At 50.2% G+C, this 16,799-nt stretch overlaps 1 protein-coding gene across 6 annotated transcripts in view; it reads right to left on the bottom strand.

Moving 5' to 3' along the window:
• ANKRD11 (ankyrin repeat domain containing 11) overlaps nt 1-1,720 on the bottom strand; it is a 119,553-nt gene extending 117,833 nt beyond the window's left edge. For 5 of the 6 annotated variants that reach the window (XM_070388531.1, XM_070388530.1, XM_070388534.1 and 2 more), the window contains exon 1: nt 1,456-1,719. The gene's annotated coding sequence lies outside the window, so the exon portion shown is untranslated. Of the gene's footprint in view, nt 1-1,455 lie in introns of all 6 variants that reach the window. The other variant, XM_070388533.1, reaches the window with a different exon arrangement.
• Nucleotides 1,721-16,799: the final 15,079 nt, after the last annotated feature.

The raw sequence follows: 16,799 nt of genomic DNA, 5'->3' as shown, positions 1-16,799 counted from the left end.
GAAATTCTTGCAAAGGAATATAAAGCTTCTCAAAGCCTACAGAAACCATGAAACCTAAGCCTGTTGCATCTGAACTGCTAGAAAGAAAATGGTTCTGAGAGCACGGAGCCCTCTTAGGCCAGCTTAATCTTCCAAAAGCCTCTTCCAAAACTCTTCGGAAGTTGGGATAGGAAACACAACAGAAGCAGAAAAGCTTGACAGGACACCAGGAAAAGAGCAGCCCCCAAGAAAAATTAAGACTCCCCGCAAAACGCCAGCGATACAAGACTCAACACAATCCCTCTTTGAGAGGGGACTGAAACCATGTGGCAGGGCCAACCTTACATACACACTCACACATACACACTCACACATACACATACACACACACACACTCACAGCTACCGCCCTGCCAGGGGATGATGAAATGAGGAACGGAAATTAACATTTCAGGCAACGTCTCACATTGTTCCTTGAGGCCAAGGGCTGCTGCTGGTGCAGCCGCCGCCGCCGCTTCCCTCCCACCCGCCCCCAGTCCCGCCTACCCTCCCCCCGAAACACCCCCGCGCCGCTGCCCCGCATTCCTGCCCCTCCGCGGGCCCACGCGCCTCCCGCGGCCCCAGCGCCCCCTCTCCCTCCAGGGCCCCGGCTCTCCCGCCCCCTCCGGCTTGGAGCCCGAAGCCGCCTGCTCCCATTTCAAAACAGCGATAATAATAGGGACGCTGGGAATAACAACTACAGCCCACACCGCAAATGCGCCCCTCCCGCGGGTCAGAGGTCGGCGCCCCGCTCTCCAGGTGCCCAGGGCCCTCCGCAGCTCTGGGCCGGCCTTTCAAGGTTGCCTGGTCCCCCAGGCCCGCCTGGAACGCCCAACGGCCCCCCATCTGCCCCTCGCGCTGCCCCGAGACCCCCAGGTCCCCAGGCCCAGCCGAAGCGCCCCGTCGGTCCCTCGGGCTTCGCAAGCTCACCCAGAGCCCACCCTCAGCCGCCTACGGCCCCCCCTCAGGCCTGCCCCGAACCCGTCTGCTCCTCAGAACCCCTGAAGACCCCCGTCGGCCCCTGCCCGCCCACAGTCCATCCTCTACCCCTCAAGGCTGCCCAGGACTCCTGTAGCCGCCCCCCACCAAGGCTCCAGGCCCGCCAAGAGCCCCTCGTCGGCCCTCTGGGCCCTCCAGGCCCACCCCGAGACCACCCTAGTCCTCGCCTGTCCCTCAGGTCAGCATGGAGCGCCTCGTCGGCCCCCGACCCCCAAGTCCGCCCGAAGACCACCGTCGACCCGCCGGCTGCCCCCCACAGGCCCACCTGAATCCCCGCACAAGTCCGCCCGGAGACCCAGAGCGCCGTCACCACTGCCCCGGACACCCTGGACCCCAGGCCCGCAGGAGCCCGCCGCTCTGCTCCGCCCGGCGCGCAAGGCCTGCAGGCCGCGAGACCGCCCCACGCCCGTCCCGATCCCTGCGCGGCCGCGGCTCTCACCGGCTCCGGCTCCGACTCCGGCTCTGGCCCGCGGCTCAGCGGCGGCGCGCGGGCGAGGCCATGCAGCCCCGGCCCGTCACCGGCCCGCGGCCCGAGCGGGAAGGCGGCGCGGGCTCCGAGCGCCGGCGAGGCGGGCGCAGACGAGCCCGCCCTCGGGCGGCGCCGCGGCAGTCTGGCTCTCACTGAGGGGGCGTCGGGCCGCGCGCTCGGCGGCGCCTCCCCGCTTGGGGCCCTCGCTCCATCGCGCTCCGGCTCGGGCGGCCTCTGGCTCCGGGACCCGGCGGCGGCTGCGGCGGCGCCGGCAGCATGAGACGTTACCTCCCATTGGCCCGCCGTATCCGCCACCACCATTGGTCCGCCGAGTTCGGGCACAGGGCTGCTTACGTCACGGCGTCGGAGAGGAAGTGCGCATGGGACCAAGGGAGACGGCGAGATTGACAGTTTGTAGGACGGGCTGGGGCGGGACCAGAAGGACATCCGGGGTTGGATTGGACAAGGTCGTGCGTCCAGGCGCAAGAGTCTCCGAGGTAGCGAAAAGCTGGATTGGCTACGTGTTTCGCACAAGGGGCGGGTCTTTTGGCCTCGAACATGACGATTGGCCTTTCCAAGTGCCGGAAGCGGCGAAGGGAACGGTCGGGAGCGGATCTGGGCGGAAGGCGGTAGAAGGCGCGGTGTCGCGGAACGCACACTGGTAGGGAGGCGCGCCCGCGAGTTCAGGGCCGGGTAGGGGCAGTTGGTGCTCTGTCAGCTCACATCCAGACCATTCTGCTCTGGTTGTACCTGCCGCTCGCACAGGGACGCTTGACCACCGTCCACCGACCGAGTCGCCTCTCACATCTGCTTTTTTAAAGGGAACGGAGATCCTTCCAGCCGCGCGGCGGGGCCGAAGAGAAAAACACTGACTTCAACCAAATACGGAATTAAAATTAGGAAATATGAATAAGGAGGCAGTTTGCCTAGAAGTAATCTGAAAACATACTAAAGCAAAAACAAAGTGAAGTTCCACAGAAGCAGAAGCTATGGATAAAAATATACAGTAGCGAAAAGAAGTGCAGAGAAAAGGAAAGAATGAAACCTTTGAACATATTAATTCACAAATGTTTACTGAGTGTCTTTTACCAGCCAGGCACTAAATCAGGCACTGGAAACGAACTGGAACAGCAACTCTATCTACCAGCATGTGGTTTCTCACCATGGAGGGAAGACACACCTTCGTTGAATACAAGTACCTAATTACAGGCTGTGATAAGTGCTTTGAAAGAAAAGTATAGGGAGTTATGAAGGAATACTGAGTGAAAATCAGGTCTAGTCTGAGCAGTGGCTTGACACTTAAGGTGCTGCCAGAAGGCTGAAGAGGAAGTAGGAGTAAGACGTGGTGGAGAATATCCAGTAAGGTGGCTTCTAGCCACATGTGACAAGCACTAGAAATGTGGCAAGTCCAGGTTGACATGTGCTGTGAATATAAAATATCGGGTTTCGAAGGTATGGTGTGAAGAAAAGAATGTAAAATGTAAAAAAGTAAATCTTTGTATTTTTTACATGTGTGTGTGCTTAGTCACTCCCCCTTTGCAACCCTATGGACTGTAGCCCACCAGGCTCCTCAATCCATGGGATTCTGCAGGCAAGAATACTGCGATGAGTTGCCATGCCATGCGCTGCTCCAAAGGATCTTCCCAACCTAGGGATAGAACCCACATCTCCTGCATTACAGGCAGATTCTTTGAACAACCAGGGAAGTCCTACTACATGTGAAAATGATAGTGTTTGGGACAATTGCATTAAAATATAGTGTTAAAATTAATGAAATCTTCTTTTTTCTTTTTAATTGTAGCCACTTAGGAATTTTAAATGACATCTCCTGGCTGCATTCCGCTTCTGTTGGGCCGCCCTGGGCAAAGGGGCAGCCTAACCCATCTCCTTTAGATAGAGAGAGGCCTGGTGGCTCAAGGGACAGCACTCATTTATTCAAAGCACACTGAGGGCTTTTGAGTGCCTACTATGTGCCTGGAACAATTCTAAAAGTGAAAAAATGAATGTTAGTCCCTCAGTTGTGTCCAACTCTTTGTGACCCCATGGACTATATAGCCCACCAGGGTCCTCTGTCCATGGGATTCTCCAGGCAAGAATAATGGAGTGGGTTGCCTTGCCCTTCTCCAAGAGATCTTCCCAACACAGGGATTAAACCTGTGTTTGCCTTCATTGCAGATAGGTTCTTTACCTTATGAGCCACGAGGGAAGACCAGCACAATTCTAAGGCCTGTATTAAATATGGGGTAGTGAGGGGCTCAGATTAGATCACCTTTGAGCTGAATCACAAAGGAAGCAAGGCATGTGGATTGGGGAAGAGCACCCCAGGACTCACAGGAAGGAGCCTCAGCAACCACAGAGCAAAGATGGAGCAAATGAGATGAGGCAAGTGGCTGGTAAGAGTCTCGATTCAGAGTTGAAATTTCACTCTGAATGAACACTAAACCACAGAGAGTCTCAGGAAGGTGAGAGGCCCCACTGTTGAAAGGGTCACTCTGGAGATGATGGAAGCATGGAGGAGGTGGCAGTGATGTCCAGACTGGTGAGACAGTGGCATCTGGGGTGTGTTTTGAAGATAGAGTAGGCATGATTTTGTGAGCTGTGAGAGAAAGAGGCAGGTCTGGGATGCAGTCAACATTGGCTGGAAAGAAGGGGAGGAATAGGTCTGGGTCACAAAACTGGGAATTTAATTTTATACGGTTAAGTCTGGGATGCTTGGGCCTCCTCATGGAATACTAGGGGGACAGCAGCAGACCCCTGGAGGCCTCCAGGCACAGGGCTGGATCTCAGCCTGCAAGTAGCACCTGCAGTGAAGGGTCAGAGGCAGCAACTGCCAAAACAGTGCGAACTTGACAGAGGGCTAGCAGGAAAGCTGTCGCAATAGTTCCAGAGAAAAGACATGCGAGGAGTGATGGGGACCTAGAGAAGGTGGACAGTGGCAGGGTGGTGGGACAGGGGTCAGGAGCCAACCGGAAGGGGCCTGCCAGAGCCAGCATTGCCACATCTTCTAGTTTTTTATTGGAAAATAAATTTTGATTGGACGTTTCAAGAAGAGGGCATTTCAATAAGAGTTCAACAATTTGTCAAACATTGTGCAGCCAAGCAAACAGATCTACAAATTCCTGACCTTGATCCCTAAAGGGCAGTTCTCCAGCCCTTGCCTGTGAAGTCTGCTTTCCTTCAGCAGTTGCCTGGGCTCACCTCAAGGTTCTGGCCCAGAAGCTCTGGGAGAAGCCCAGAGCATCCCCAAGCCCAGTCAGGAAGGCCTGGCCCCAGCAGCATCTGTGGGTGGCCATCTGGCATACTGCTGTCTGAGTATATGCACCAGAGCCCATACCTCCCTGTCCACCCCCCAACCCAAAGCTTCTAGGTTCACCTTGCAAACACTTATTCAGGCCTTTGTTTGCCGGGAACTGACCTGGGAACTGTGTACTGAGCCACGAACAAAACCAGGTTCCTGCCAAAGGCACTCATGTTCCAGTGTGTCTGTGTCTCTGGAACCCAGTGGAGCTCATAGTTGACCAGACACAAGCCAATCCATGGCTCCCCCAGTGATGCCGGGTGCCCTCCCAGAGAAGAAATGATGCGTCCTACCTGGCTCTTCCCTGAGTGAAGGCACCAATCACCTTTCCACACTCACCAGCCACCCACACCCCGTGCCACGTGTGGCCTGGGAGACTGGCGGGCTGCTGTGCCCAGTGGAACTCCTCCCTCCATTGCAGAGTGGTCAGAGCAGGCCCACAGCCTGGCCCGTCCCTTCTTCTTTTTCCCTGGGGCCCTGTGTTAAGAACTGGCATCTGGGTTTGGGCCCAACTGGCCCAGCCTCAGCCCTGTGCTCGACCCCAGCTTGCTAGCATTCTCAGCATTAGAATCTGGAACCCAGATTCATTTCACAGTAAATTATTACACGTTTCACTTTCCAGTTACCATAGCTCTGTGTTGCTCAGTTGTGTCCAACCATGGGATTTTCCAGGCAAGTGTACTGGAGTGGGTTGCCATTTCGTTCTCCGAGCTTTGTGTTGTATTGTCCCCCAGACCTCAAGAGGAGGAGGAACTGTGGCAGAAAGCAGGATTCAGATATTCCTGTGGCCCCTGAACTTGGGGCCATCAGAACACCCCCCAATTTTTAAAACTCTCCACCCAATACTTTTCCTGTAGTCCTACAAGTTTTGATGTCAAGAGTCAAAATATGATGATGTAATTTTTTCTTTAATCAATTCATCACAAATGCAACTAGAAGCCTGAGAGTAAAAATAAGTCTTCCTAAGACATTCCCTAATCACACTGTCCTACACTTGCACAATGAATTTCCGCCTGCAGAAGGCGAGGGCCTTGTTCAGTTGGGAGACGGACACATGCTCATTCAGCAAATGATTGGATGCCGGATATGTGTGCTGGACAACATTACAGCCTCAAAAACACACACACACACACAAAAATGTGTTGACACTTTCACAGTCAGATAGTCAGGACTTGACACACCATCTTGTGATAATGTAACTGGAGAAGGGTGTGCCAGAAGCTTTCTCAGGCAGCCACATTCAGTCAGTGGCATGATACCCACCTGCAGCCCCCTCCTTGGACTTCTGAGAAAGCCACAGACATCTCTGTGCTCCTCGCCATCCATAGAAAGCTGCCCCTGGGGACACAACTGAGCTCTGCTGCTGACAGTGGTTGGGACAGCAGTCTTCTGGCTGGTGCCAGTTATTCAACTAACTATGATGCTTTTTTTCCAGGGTGGTAAATTCAGACCGTTTTACTAATGCTGAATTCAGTAAAGACTTTATACGAAAAACAAATTCCCCAAATTGTCCCTTGGTACTTAGCTGGAGAGGGGTCCAAAGGAGCAATGTTTTTTAATGGTCTTTTTTTTTTTTTTCAATTGAAGTATAATTTATAATGTTTTGTTAGTTTCAAATGTACAGCAAAGTTATTCAAATATACATATATATGCATGTTCTTTTTCAGATTCTTTTCCATTATAAGTTATTACAAGGTATTTTATACAGTAGTGTGTATATGTTAATCCCAAACTCCTAATTTGTCTCACCCTCCCCCCAAACCCTTTGGTAACCATAAGTCTGTTTCTCTATGTCTGTGAGTCTATTTCTGTTTTATAAATAAGTTCATTTCTGTCATATTTTACATTCCACATGTAAGTGGTATCATATATTTTTCTGTCTCTGACTTCACTTCATGAGATAGTCTCTAGGTCCATCCAAAGAATAATCTCGAATCCAAGTTCCCTTCTTAAATGTATGATGCTCATAGATGTGTTTGGTGGAAAATAATTCTAGTTACATCACAATTGCCATGTTTGACTTAGACCACTAGCTTGCAAGTGAGGTTCCAGAGAGTCCTGGGGGAGGTGCACAAGACCCTCTGTGGGTGTTGGCAAAGTTCAGCTCTCTTCCTGATGGTACCATAGGTTGTGTCTCTGTTTCACTCTCCTCCTGAGCGCACGTCCATGACGCAGGACAACCATGTTCCTCTGACACTGACTAGTGTACTTTCTTGGATTTCTCAGTTCTGATAAGAATATGGTAAATATCTGTAGACACAACCCATGTAAACAAAAACTCTTAGGATGTGCTTCCCCAGTGGTCCAGTGGTTAAGAATCCACCTGCCAATGCCGGGGACGCAGGTTCGATCCCTGGTCTGGGGAGACTCCACATGCCTCACGGCAACTAAGCCTGTGTGCCACAACTACTGAAGCCCTCTTGCCTAGAGTGTGTGCTCTGCAACAAGAGGAGCCACTGCAATGAGAAGCCCATGCAACGCAACTAGAGATTAGACTCTACTCAACACAACTAGAGAAAGCCCTTGCGCAGCCACAAAGACCCAGCATGGTGAAAAATAAAAATAAAGTATTGAGCTATTCCATAGAATCTACAAGGGCTTCCTAGGTGGCTCAGTGGGTAAAGAATCCTCCTGCCAATGCAGGAGACTTGGGTTTGATCCCTGGGTTGGGAAGATCCCTGGAGAAGGAAATGGCAACCCACTCCAGTATTCTTGCCTGGGAAATCCTACGGGCAGAGGAACCTGACGGGCTGCAGTTCAGGGGGTTGCAAGAGTTGGACATGACTAAGTGATAAACAGCAACATAGAATCTACATATTTAAGGGCTTGCTGCTGCTGCTGCTAAGTCGCTTCAGTCGTGTCTGACTCTGTGCAACCCCATAGACGGCAGCCCACCAGGCTCCCCCGTCCCTGGGATTCTCCAGGCAAGAACACTGGAGTGGGTTGCCATTTCCTTCTCCAGTGCATGAAAGTGAAAGGTGAAAGTGAAGTCGCTTAGTCGTGTCCGACTCTTAGCGACCCCATGGACTGCAGCCTACCAGGCTCCTCCATCCATGGGATTTTCCAGGCAAGAGTACTGGAGTGGGGTGCCATTGCCTTCTCCATTTAAGGGCTTAGCTGGAGCCAAAGGTGATGCAGCTGTGAGCATACCAGACCTTCACCGACCAAGCACTAATCATGCCAAGGTCAAGTCCCAAAGGACACAGAGACATTTTAAAATAGTGCCTGTGAAAGTTGCTCGGTCGTGTCCAACTCTGTGACAGTCCATGGACTTCTCTAGGCCAGAATACTGGAGTGGGAGGCCTTTCCCTTCTCTAGGGGATCTTGTCAACCCAGGGATTAAACCGGGTGTTTCCTGCATTGCAGGCGGATTCCTTACCAGCTGAGCCATCAGGAAAGCCCCAAAGTAGTGCACGATGTGCATACAATACGTAAACAGTAAGATTGTGACTGCGGACCCTAGAGTGGGCTTGTGCTCAGTGTTTTGCAGACCAGTCTCCACACATCCTCTCCCGCAGCAGTCATCAGGAAGGGCACGGGTTCTGGGACCAGTCTGCGTGGGTTCAGACCCCAAAACCGCCCCTACTAACTGTGATCCAGAGCAGCGGATTCACTCAGGGTCTTGGTTCTCCACCTACAGTGGGGGATGTGAGCACCTACCCAGTGTGCCCAACACAGCAGAAACCTGTTGACTGTGACTGCAAACCTAAGGGAATGCCCACATTAGACCTGTGGGTGTCCTTCTGTATCTGATTTCCGGAGGTCCCCTGCCATCTTGCTCCAGTTCTGAATGCCCGTGGGGGCAAGCCCGGGGCATGCACAGGCCTCTGTGACAACAGATGTTCCGTAGCCTGGGGACTGAGGCTGGGCTGCAAGGGTGGGTGTTCTGGAAGAAGGAGCTGAGGGGTCACCGGACAGGGCGGGTGCACAGCGAGGAAGGAGAGAGAGCCAGCCCTGGGGGTTGCGGAAGATGCTGGGGGCAGTGTGTAAAGGTGGGGCTGGGCTGGTCCTCAGCATCTCCTGAGCTTGCACATGGCTCCGGGGCTGCCCCTTCTCACTCACACACCTGCTGACAGATTTGCTGTAGGGGACGTGCCCTGACCAGGCCAGCTCTTGCCCTGAGAACTGGCCCTGCACCTGCTTCCACGAAGTCCTGGGTGGGGTTCCAAGCCTGCACCTACTCCCATGCCACAGTCATCTGATGCCAGCAACAGAGTAGGCGCTCAGTGTTGTAGGACTTAGTAGTTTGTCATTGCAACCCAGCTTTACTGTACAACTTTCAAACGTATCCAGAAACTAAAAGGACAGGTGTCACGGGAGTTAATGTAGAAACACTCTGGCTGGCCAGCACTTCAGTGTCCAGGGCTGTGATCCGTTTTGTGCCCTCAGGGTCCAGCCAGGCCAGGTGCTCCCCATCCACCCTCACAAGCGCTTCAGTTTTTCCCTCTGCCATAGACAGATTATAAACACAGTCTATGGGATTTGCTTTATTTTGTTTATTATGTTTACAAAGCTGTAATCTCGTATAGGATCACCTTAAGACCCAAGTTCCAAATAAACTGTCAAAGGAAATAAAACATAAAGCAGCAGGGTGGCGATGGCAAAGCCTAAACTGCATACTGCGATCGGAGAGTCTATGAAACCCAAGCACCCTCTGGTCTCCAAGTAATCTCCAAATTAACCTGATCAACTTTCCACTACCCCCAACCAGGGCTGGCTGTGAATTCCAAAGACACAGGACCCCGTGGCAGAAGCTGCTGGGAGATGCTGGCGCCCACCGCCTGTGCCCTGTGTTTTTTCCCCAACAATCCAGGGGGAGGGGGACTTAAGTGAGCATGGTTCAAATTCTCTATGGAAGCAGCCACCTCTTCCTCTGTCAAACCAATGACAGAGAAAAGGAGACAGTGTCCCATTCCCCTTAGACCTGGGCCTCTGCCCCCGCAGCCTGTTCTGGAGGGAGGCCTGCCTGGGACTTACTGAGACTTCCCTGGGGCTGCGGGGCAAGCCCAGTGGCCCGCCACTGGGGTAAAGTGGAAGCTCCCCAGGTTTCCACTGCCCCCAGGAGACCAGCCCCTCTCACCCCACCTCCTCTTCCCCCATACAGGGTCTTCCTGTCCTCCCGTTCCCCACGGCATTCTGTCTAGAGTCTGTTCTCCAGGAAACAGTCCAAATCATGCTTCTAAAACACACCAACTGGTCCTAGGCTCAGAATCCTTCAGTCCCTCCAACATAGAGGCAGGGTCCTGAGTAAGGCACATTCTACCACAATTTTTAAAATGTTCCCTTCTGTGTGCCCTTCTCTGTGTTTTGTCTGTCTCCAGGGAAAGCACTTTCCATGTGCTTTGTGGGCTCAGTTTACTGTTGTTTCTCCCTGGTCAGAAGAGGGGGAGCCACAGAGGCCAGGCATCACTTTGTTCGTGGCTGTGTCCTCCACACCCAGAACACAGCCATGCAGTGGACATCTGTCAAAGGCAATTTCAGTTTGTCCCACAAAAATCTCCTTTGCCCCCCAGTTCCTTCCTTCCCTGTTTCAAGGGCCTCTCACCAATCCCTCCAAAACTCGTCACAGAAGCGCCAGCCTCCTTCCCCATCTCCCCATCAGCTATGCTCTGGGTGCCTTCTCCATGCCCTGCCTTGTTTGTCCTTTCTCCTTCTATTCTGCATTACAGCACATCGAGAATGGGCCAGCCATCTCTGAGTTTGAGGGAATAGGGCAGGAGGCTGGAGGAAGGCAGGCTGTCCTTAGTGGACTGGAGGAGAGCACTTGCCTGTCACTGTCTTTCCCCATTATGCCTGGGGCTGTCTGCCTTGGGTACAATCTCAAAAATGACAGGATGATCTCTGTTCATTTACATGGCAAACCATTCTATATCACAGTAATCCAAGTCTATGCCCCAACCACTAATGCCAAAGAAGCTGAACGGTTCTATAAAGACCTAAAAGACCTTCTAGAACTAACACCCAGAAAAGATGTCCTTTTCATCACAGGGGGCTGGAATGCAAAAGTAGGAAGTCAAGAGATACCTGGAGTAGCAGGAAAATTTGGCCTTGGAGTACAAAATCAAGTAGGGCAAAGGCTAACAGAGTTTTGCCAAGAGAACGCACTGGTCATAGCAAACACCCTCTTCCAACAACACAAGAGAAGACTCTACACATGGACATCACCAGATTGTCAACACTAAAATCAGATTTATCATATTCTTTGCAGCCAAAGATGGAGAAGTTCTATACAGTCAGCAAAAAAAAAGACTGGGAGCTGACTGTGGCTCAGATCATGAACTCATCATTATTATTCAGACTTAACTTGAAGTACATAGGGAAAACCACTGGACCATTCAGATATGACCTAAATCAAATCCCTTATGATTATACAGTGGAAGTGACGGATAGATCTAAGGGATTGGATCTGATAGAGTGCTGGAAGAACCGTGGACAGAGGTTTGTAACATTGTACAGGAGGCGATAATTAAAACCATTCTCAAGAAGAAGAAATGTAAAAAGGCAAAATGGTTGTCTGAGGAGGCCTTACAAATAGCTGAAAAAAGAAGAGAAGCGAAAGGCAAAGGAGAAAAGGAAAGATATATCCATGTGAATGCAGAGTTCCAAAGAATAGCAAGGAGAGATAAGAAAGCCTTCCTCAGTGATCAATGCAAAGAAATAGAGAAAAACAATAGAATGGGAAAGACTAGAGATCCCTTCAAGAAAATTAGAGACACCAAGGGAACATTTCATGCAAAGATGGGCTCAATAAAGGACAGAAACGGTATGGACCTAACAGAAGTATAAAATATCAAGAAGAGGTGGCAAGACTACACTGCAGAACTATATAAAAAAGACCTCAATGACCCAGATAACCATGATGCTGTGATTACTTATATAGATCCAGATATCCTGGAGTGCAAAGTCAAGTGGACTTTAGGAGGCATCACTGCAAACAAAGCTAATGGAGGTGATGGAATTCCAGTTGAGCTATTTTAAATCCTAAAAGATGATGCTGTGAAAGTGCTGCACTCAATATACCAGCATATTTGGAAAACTCAGCAATGGCCACAGGACTGGAAAAGGTCAGTTTTCATTGCAATCGCAAAGAAAGGCAATGCCAAATAATGTTCAAACTACCACATAATTGCACTCATCTCACACGCTAGCAAAGTAATGCTCAAAATTCTCCAAGCTAGGCTTCAACAGTTCGTGAACCGAGAACTCCCACATGTTCAAGCTGGATTTAGAAAAGGCAGAGGAACCAGAGATTAAATTGCCAACATCCGTTGGATCATAGAAAAAGCAAGAGAATTTCAGAAAAACGTCTGCTTCATTGATTACACTAAAGCCTTTGACTGTGTGGATCACAACAAACTGGAAAATTCTTCAAGAGACGGGAACACCAGACCTCCTTACCTGTCTCCTAAGAAATCTGTATGCAAGTCAAGAAGCAACAATTAGAGCTGGACATGGAACAATGGACTAGTTCCAAATTGGGAAAGAAGTATGTCAAGGCTGTATATTGTCACCCCGCTTATTTAACTTATGTTCAGAGTACATCGTGTGAAATGCTGGGCGGGGATGAAGCACAAGTTGGAATCAAGATTGCCGGGAGAAATATCAATAACCTCAGATATGCAGATGACACCACCCTTATAGCAGAAAGTGAAGAAGAACTGAAGAGCCTCTTATGAAAGTGAAAGAGGAGGGTGAAAAAGTTGGTTTAAAACTCAACATTCAAAAAACCAAGATCATGGAATCCAGTCCCATCACTTCATGGCAAAGAGATGGGGAAACAATGGAAACGGTGACAGACTTTATTTTCTTGGGCTCCAAAATCACAGCAGATGGTGACTGCAGCTATGAAATTAAAAGACACTTGCTCCTTGGAAGAAAAACTATGATCAACCTAGACAGCATTTTAAAAAGCAAAGAGATTACTTTGCCAACAAAGGTCCATTGAGTCAAAGCTATGGTTTTTCCAGTAGTCATGAATGGATGTGAGAGTTAGACTATAAAGAAAGTTAAGTGCTGAAGAATTGATACTTTTGAACTGTGGTGTTGGAGAAGACTCTTGAGAGTCCCTTGGACTGCAAGGAGATCCAGCCAGTCATTCCTAAAGGAAATCAGTCCTGAATATTCACTGGAAGGACTGAAGCTGAAGCTCCAATACTTGGGCCACCTAATGCAAAGAACTGACTCATTGGAAAAGACCCTGATGCTGGGCAAGACTGAAGGCAGGAGAAGAAGGGAATGACAGAGGATGAGATGGTTAGATGGTACCACTGACTCGATGGACATGAGTTGGAGCAAGTTCTGATGGTGTGGCAAAGAGTTGGACGCAGCTGAGTGACTGAACTGAACTGTCCACCTTCAGCATGGTTTGTGGAACACCTACAGAGGCAAGCCCACTACTGATGTGTTGAAAAGTCATAATGGCCACAGACCTCTGGGATCCAGAACCAGGCAAGGAACACTCTGTCTTAGTACAGAAGGGCTAGAGGCCTAGGACCATCCTCCTTCAGGGTGATAGTGTGCTCTGTGCAGGGGATGAATCAGAGGGGTGAAATGGAACTGCTGCTGCTGCTGCTAAGTCACTTCAGTCGTGTCCAACTCTGTGTGACCCCATAGACGGCAGCCCACCAGGCTCCCCCGTCCCTGGGATTCTCCAGGCAAGAACACTGGAGTGAGTTGCCATTTCCTTCTCCAATGCATGGAAGTGAAAAGTGAAAGTGAAGTTGCTCAGTCATGTCTGACTCTTAGCGACCCCATGGACTGTAGCCTACCAGGCTCCTCCATCCATGGGATTTTCCAGGCAAGAGTACTGGAGTGGGGTGCCACTGCCTTCTCTTAGCTGGGTGTTATGAGCACACAATCTGATCAGTGGCTATAGGATCCTAGAGCAATCTGTTGGCTACAGGGCATGTCCAACAGGAGCTCCTGGGAGACCAAACCCAGAGCAGCAAAGCCTTCTGTCTTCCCTTGTCTTATCATCTCCTTAACAAGTAACCCATGGGACCAGAGGGATATCAAGCCAGTGACTTTCAAGATACAGGCTATAAACTGCACTTCTAAACAAGGTCCCTCTCTCCTGGTAACTGGACACAGACAGTGCTTTGCAATGGTGCCGGGGCACAGAGGTGAACCTCACTTGTCTGGCTGTGTCTCCCCAGTGGCTAAAGGACTGGACAGACAAACTCCAACTTGGACAGATGGAAAATCCACTGCAAACTCACACTGTAGAAAAAGGGTTGGCTTGTAACAAGGGAATGCCCACTCCAACCACAGCCGGGAGAGTGCTGGCAGCCCTGTCAACATACACGTCTCCTCCATGACCCAAAGGCAAGGGCTGCTCCTCATCTTCACATACAAGTCCTGGGACTTGCCCGTGGTTAGAACTCAGCACTTTCACTGCTAGGACACCGGTTCAGTCCCTGATCAGGGAACTAAGATCCCACAAGCCATGTGTCTCAGCCAAAAAAAAGGTTACAAGTCCTAAGGAAGGACGTGGGGAATGTCCATGAACTAACCAGTGTGGTGACTAGTGTGACAAAGGGCTAGGGCCACCAATGGGGGCAGTGAGGAACCCAGCGGTCAGGCTTTGCAAGCAGGTATGAACAGCAGGCATCCCCAGTCATTACTGCGGGCAGCAGCCTCCAAGCTGGCCCTCAGTGACCGTTGCTCCCTGGACTTCACACCCTTGGGTTGACCAGGCCACATGGCACCATGTCACCTGAGAAGCCCGTGGAGAGTCACATGGTGAGCAGCTTCCACCGGCCGGCCAGGAGCCAGGCAAGGGCATCCCCTTGGCAGCTTGGCAAGTTTCAAATGACTGCTTCTCTGGGTGTGATGTGCACTGCGTCTTGGTGAGACGCCTGAGCCAGAGCCAGCCAAACACTCAGGAGTGGTGAGGCCTTGAATACTGGTTGCTCTAACTTGCTGAGTTTAGAGTAACCTGTTACATAGCAATAGGTAGCTAATACAAGCAACAGAGCAAGTGGTTACTTTAATGAATTTGGCATGTGCTGTTGACCTCTGAGAGGTAACGCAGACCTGCCCTTTCCAGGCCCTCCTACATACACATACTGAGAACCACTGAGGGACACATAGCTACCTAGTCATGTGCAAACTCCTGGACAGGTTTTCTGCTGGTAATAATGGAGTCTTCCCCTTTCTTGCAATAAATATTTATTTGGCTGCTCCAGGTCTTACTTGCAGTGGCACGCAGATTGTTTGATCTTTGTTGTGACATGTGGAATCCTTTTTTTTTTTTGTAGTTGCATCATGCAGAATCTTTAGTTGCAGATGCCAACTTCTAGTTTCATCAGGATCTAGGATCTTGGATCGAACCCAGGCCCTCTGCATGGGAAGAATGGAGTCTTAGCCACTGGACCACCAGGGAAGTCCCAAGGACTTTTCCCCTTTCAAGAACAAATCGAACATTACAAAATCTTGTTGTACATGTGATATATAAAACCCAATAATGAGCCTTACGAAAAAGAATTGTTTCCTAAGAAAGATGTTCAGAACCAAAATTTACCAAAATTCAGAGAGATGACAATTTTATTCAAACATTCCACAGGGAAGTCTATTTTGTAAATGACACCCTAACATTGGCCAAAAACTCAGGTGCAGGCCAGGTCATTCAAAGCAGCAAGACAGCCTCAGCCAGAAGCTTGCCACTGTGGGCACAGGTACAGCCATGAGCTTGTGTGACAACCTACGGGCTCCAAGGTCAGGCCAAGTGTGGAGTCACTAGGCCTTTTTCTAAACATTTTGATTGAAATGTAATTGATTTATAATGTATTAGTTGCAAGTGTAGAGCAAACTGATTCAGCTATACATACATAGATATATGCATTCTTTTTCAGATTCTTTTCCATTATAAGTTATTATAAGATACTGAGCAGAGATCCCTGTGCTATACAGTAGATCCCTGTCAGACCTGTGATTTTTTTAAAAAAAGTTTAGCACTTTGCTTCAGTTGCTGCCAAGCTGCCTAAATTGGGAAGAAGCAAATAATTATTTGCTCTGATATTAATAACGAAGTTAGATATTAATGCCAAAAAATGGCCCCAAAGATCAACTTCTGTCCCCAGACTGCAAAACTATTATCTCTATTTTACAGACAAGGCAACAGAGTGACACCCTGAGAGCCTGCCTGAAGCCCCCAGGAATCCAGCAAGCACGGAGAGGTGGAGTGCCCTGCCTGCTCCCTTGCCCTTCCTGCCACCACCACTCCCCAACCCCCCACCTCCCACCCCCAGCCAGGCCCTGCTTTGTGTGAGGTGTCTGGGAGGTGATACAGCAACCTCAACATGCCCTGGTCAGAACCAGCTCACCATGAGATCACCTCTCACACAATTAAGGGGAGCAGAGCCCAAAGGTCCTGATGTGTACAGGGTTCAGAGGGCTGAGGAAGTCGAAATGAGTAAACAGAAGTCACAAGGTACAGAAAGAACAGAGAGCAGGTGAAGAACAGGAAGGGCTCAGGAAAATGATCAGGAGTTGGGCCTGTGAGGAGCCAGATCAGCTGAGGCCACCCCCACCCCCACCTCTTCCGGAGTCCAGGCCACAGGGCATCTGAGTCCTCTAACTAAACACCCGTCCCCAAGGCCACTGCAGAGGTGGGACTGAGCAGGACAGGGTTCAGAGTCAAGGTCCACCTCCTACCTGAGGCTGGGTCACAGCCAGCTCTCAAAGCACAGTTGTTCAGTAAATGTGTTTAGACGAGTGAATTAATATTTCCCAGCAATTCATTTCCCATGACAACCTGGATGCTTTCACTTCTGTTGCATTTTATCTTTACAACAAACTTGAGGGACACCCAATATCAGCCTGGCTCTGCAGATAATTTTACCTCCATTTTACTAATGAGAAAATTGAGGCGCAGAAGGGCAAAAGCCAGCACGCTTTCTCCAGAGCTCAACTCCTGCAGTCACCCTGCACTGCTTTCAGATGAATCTCCTGAAAAGAGCTTAGATTCCAATAACGCTTTTTATTTCAAGCAATGTTAATGAGACTGCATCTTACA

This window comes from Bos mutus, chromosome 18 (assembly GCF_027580195.1).
Source record: "Bos mutus isolate GX-2022 chromosome 18, NWIPB_WYAK_1.1, whole genome shotgun sequence".
In the NCBI taxonomy this organism is placed as follows: Eukaryota; Metazoa; Chordata; class Mammalia; order Artiodactyla; family Bovidae; genus Bos; species Bos mutus.
This window is presented reverse-complemented; position numbering and strand designations above follow the sequence as displayed.